The sequence below is a fragment of the Diachasma alloeum genome, unplaced genomic scaffold, assembly GCF_001412515.2.
Source record: "Diachasma alloeum isolate Michigan unplaced genomic scaffold, Dall2.0 Dall_scaffold_00269, whole genome shotgun sequence".
Taxonomy (NCBI): domain Eukaryota; kingdom Metazoa; phylum Arthropoda; class Insecta; order Hymenoptera; family Braconidae; genus Diachasma; species Diachasma alloeum.
Genome location: NW_021680408.1, coordinates 1901010 through 1905999, shown reverse-complemented (window position 1 = coordinate 1905999; position 4990 = coordinate 1901010). Strand labels below are relative to the sequence as shown.

Genomic DNA, 4990 nt, shown 5'->3' with positions numbered 1-4990 from the left:
TGGAAGCGATTGAGAATTCCGGAATATTACGAGAGATGATCACGGAAGAAAATTAATTCTCTATCGAAACAATTTTTGGAGATGTTTCACCAGACCCACCGATCTTTGAAAGTCTAACAAATTCGGCAGAAAATGATTTTCACGCTGTGCATACTGCATTGTTTGCACTGTATTATTTCACACTCGGTTTCACCGTCCTGAAAAATCTTCCTCATATATTCCTGAAACTTATGGTTTTTCATCCAGCTGTAGAGACCTTTTGTGTCATGTTCTAAGCTTTTGAAAAAAAAAATAATAATGGGGCTGGTATTTCTTCCTGAACCCTTGCTTCCTCGAGATGAGTTTCTAATCACATTTTACCCTGGAACAGCCTCGAGATGGTCACTACCACTAGCATAATGCAGCTGGAGCTTCCTCTTCTCCTGGTGCCCGTGAATCAACGGAATGAAAAAGTGATGACTCTAAATGAATAATTCCTTTCAGGATTCACGTCATCTCGTATATGTATACTGGTCAGGTGGTTCAACTCCTTGATGAATTTATTCTGGAGCTGTCACATGGGTTCAATCAGTTTTGAACAGTGTGATTGTACTACTGTAGATCTAAAAAACAGGAGCGGGGAAAATGATTTGTCATTTATCGTTGCATTTTTTTCGATCGTCATCTTCTCAGTGTCACTTCCACACAATTGATTACGATTATACTCGGACGAATAATGCTCCGTTATAAGTTCAATTATGTTTTTTTTGTAGTATTCACTCCACGTTCATTAAAAAAACACAAATTGAATAGCAAAAGAACTTAAGTCTGAGATTCTTATTCATTAAACCAATTTTCTAACCTCCAAACGTGCTCCGAAATGATTTAAAGGGCCCGGAGTGGGAAGTGGTGGGGGGAGTACCTCTCGGTAAGACAGACCCGATAAACATTATTTATTATCAGTTGAAAAAATGAACGGATGAATTTGGTGTTGGACCCCCTTTGACCACCACAGGATTCTACATATAAATTCATATGTTGAATTTTTCAAAAAGATGCATCCCTCCCGCTGGCTGCAGGTGAAATTTTTGATTATTTATAGTTAATTGATTTTTACCACCAAAAAGCTAAAAGTGGACTACCTTTGACCACCTTCGAACCACCAAGCGATTGCAATAATCCAAATTTGCATTCCGCCCTACCCCCTGCTAGCTGTAAGTAGCTGGTTTTCTATTGAATTTTTTCATACGTGAATTCTTATTAAAAATTTTCGTATATGGTAATGAATTAATTCTAGCCGTACTTGTAAACTTTGACGACGACATCAATTGGTTTGGCAATTTCATCGGATGCTCCGACAAGACAGGAAATATTGGGATTTTTCTGCATATCAGCACATGAATTGATAATTGTTTATCTAGTTTACTGCAACGAGAGTTTCGTAAGAAGTCTAGAAAATTCGTTGTCACTTGTCACTGGATCCAAGTCAATCCAACTCATCAAACTGTATCATCAGCACCATCAGTCTTCTGTTTTTTTAGGTTAGAAAGAATTGTACTGTTTCCATGAAACCACCACTTCCGGTGTGATTCGAAAATCGTGAAGTTTGTATTTTTCCGCGCCAGCGGATGCACGATATTTTTTTCCATGAAAAAAAATCATAATTCAATATTCGGGGAAGAGAAATTAACTGAGATGTTGAGAATTCAGATTATTTGATGTTTGATGATTTTTAGAGAATTTCGGGGATCTTTTTAGAGAAATCGATATCAAGATGGCGTCAGTTGGATGCTGAGATCGCAGAGAGGAGACGTTGATCTCATTTGTGCGTTGATTTCGTGATTTTCTAGTTAATTGTGGGTTAATATTTCGATCAAGTGCATAATATCGTTTAATAGATAATTTCTTCTTTAATTTGACTGTAATTTTTCTGAAATTGTGGGTGTAATATTCAGTTCTGGGCTTTGTGATGAACAATTGGCGGATTTTAACCTGTCTGGGAATGTTATCACGCACGAAAAAAATTAATAGAAAAACCTATCGAATTCGTTAGAAAATTCAATTAAATTTCTGTTAAACTTTCTATTAGTTTTTGGCTGATTCTATTGACATGTTCAATAGAAAACATTCAATTGAAAAAGTCAACAGAATTCGATTTTTCTTAACTTATTCTGTTCATATATTTTCTATAGAATTTGCTCGACTCAAATTTTCTATGTTTTTTTTCATTCTATTTTTCTTTTCTTCTCATCAAGAAAATTAAACGAAAAAACATGGAAAATTTGAGCCGAGGAAATTCTATAGAAAATATCTGAATAGAATAAGGTATAATACAGAAAAATTGAATTCTATTGACTTTTTCTACTGAATATTTTCTTTTGATTCCAAAGAAAAACTAATAGAACAGTTCAATAGAAATTCAATAGAATTTTCTAACGAATTCGATAGGTTTTTATATTAAATTTTTTCGTCCGTGATGGACTCGTAAAAATTGTTTAGAAGTTCAGTCCATGAGTGGTTGGTGTTGTTATGAACAATTGAAAACTTTAATCAGCTTGGGGTAGTTGGGGACCCGTAAACATTGTTTAGAAATCTAGTTCGTGAGTTGTTATTTTTACACAGATGAAAAAATTTAAAAGAAAAACCTAGCGAATTCGTAGGAAAATTCTATTGGATTTCTCTTGAATTTTCTATTAGTTTTTGACCCATTGTATTGAAATATTCAGTAGAAAAAGTCAATAGAATTCGATTGTTCTATATAATTTATTCGATTGAGATATTTCCTGTAGAAATTTCCTTGGCTCAAATTTTCATGTTTTTTGTTTGATTTTCTTGATGAGAAGACAAGAAAAAAAGAATGAAAAAAATTTAGAAAATTTTAGCCGAGTTCTCTAGAAAATATCTAAAGATAATAAGTCATAAAACAATCGAATTCTACTCGATTTTTTTCTTGAATATTTTCTATTGAACATTTCAATAGAATCGCCCAAAAACTAACAGAAAGTTCAATAGTAATCCAATAGAATTTTCTAACGAATTCACTAGGTTTTTGTATTAAATTTTTTCGTGGGTGTCAAGAAGTGTTTTTGAGTCTTCGTTAATGAATCTTTGCATATAAAATTCTCAGGAAGGTGAGGATGCATTGGCAGATGGGTACGTGTTTTTGATACTTATAAAAACAATTTTCTAATAGGGGAGATTGGAGTAAAACGGACAGTTTTGACTTTTTTAAAAGGTTCAATACAAAGAACAATTCTTTCCCTTCGAGACGAGCCTAAACTGAGCTCAATTGATAAATTTGTTTCTGAGTTATGAATGATTTAAAAAAAATTGAATGGACCCACCCTCCCCTACAATTGTCAGGCAGAATTCTGAAAAACGACAAGAAATCTACTCTTTGTATGACGGCTCAAAATACTTGTTTTGATTACAAGAATTACTGAAAAAAGACGAGAAGAATCAAACGTGACATCATTTTGAAAATTCAAGTTTTTCATTTTTTTTTAATTTGGTATTTTGAGCACTTGGGGGTTGAAAAAAAAATTACTCAAAATATTCTTATGGATAGTAGAAAATCGAAAATTTTGGCTTATCGTAAATCAAAATCGGATGAATAGACCTGGAGTTATTGAAAAAAAAAACGAAAAAGCAAAGAAAAAAATCATATCTCCGAAATGGGCTGTTGGAAAAATCTGAAAAAAATTGAGATAGCTTTTCTAGTCCCCCACTCATAGAAAAAATCGAAATCAATTTTCAAGAGGGTGAGGGTCAGTCATTGACTCATTCGACATGCAATACCTCATATGTAGTTTTAATCGGTTGAGTGCTTATTTCGCCTTGAACTCCCTCAAATTTAAACAAGTGCGCTTATTTTTTTATGTATAAAAAAGGAATGCGTGAAAAAAGTAATCGTTTCGAGATCTCCATACCAAACTGAGAAATGTTTCTTAAAAAACGTTTAACAATAACAACAATTTACCGAAAATTATTCGCTTAAGGCCCGGTTGGATTATCTTTCGAACTTTATCTCGATTGTTTTTCCATTTTCATAATATACAAGATCTATGCGCGCGCTGATCTATTCATTTGTTGAAGTGAAGAAATGGAATTCATTGAATTTCATTTTCTCATGAATACCTTGTAAATATTTGATAATGAATCAAAGAGAATTCGACTAATGATTGAAGTGAATAGTGAAGTAGAGTAAAAGAATCTATAAAGAATTTTTCATTTTCAATTAATTATCTTCAATTTTTTAAAATAATCGGTCTCCATAAAAGGATAGAATTTATTAATTTCACCGATAATATATATACATGTAAAATATATATATTATATCTATATGTGACGTGAAAAAAAAATTTACCTCTGAAGAATTTGAAATTATATCACTGAAGAATGTGAAAATGCCGCGTGTTTTTTTTTGTGAATAACTTCGTGTCACATATTGACCAATCAGAATTAAGGATTAGCGGTCAGGCAGTTTCGAGATATTTCGATATAAAACAACTTCACGTTTCTTTCATCTTTAGTAAATGGGAGGAAATAGGAGGAGAGTATATCACAATTTCCATTGGATTTTATATCACGCAGGGGAGCGATTTTGCTCGCTTTATGTCGACATAAAATCATAAATTTTAACCAATCCTAGTTGAGTATTTCAAATCCAGGACTGTCATTGGTTGAAATTTACGATTTATGTCGACATAAAACGAGTAAAATCGCTCCCCAGGAGTACCTAAAAATTATGATTGTATAATCAAACAAAGTAGAAAAAAAACTGAACATTTTCAAAGAGCGTTTTTAATAAAGATTAAGAAATAAGTCCGATAGAGAGGAAATAGAGAATGAATAATTTATCATGGTAACTAATGATCTGACAGCCATTGACTACTGTGATAAATGACGACCTAACGGTCACTAGATACATCAAATTATTAATTTGCAATTTTCTCTGTATTGGGTTTATTTTCCAATATTATTCAAAAACTCTCTTTGAAAATGTTCAGCT

General features: G+C 32.6%; 1 protein-coding gene across 1 annotated transcript in view; it reads right to left on the bottom strand.

Moving 5' to 3' along the window:
* The window catches only part of LOC107037744 (GPN-loop GTPase 2), a 12467-nt gene extending 10956 nt beyond the window's left edge, over positions 1–1511 (bottom strand). The window contains exon 1 of the mRNA XM_015256469.2: positions 1283–1511. The gene's annotated coding sequence lies outside the window, so the exon portion shown is untranslated. The remainder of the gene's footprint in view (positions 1–1282) is intronic.
* Positions 1512–4990: the final 3479 nt, after the last annotated feature.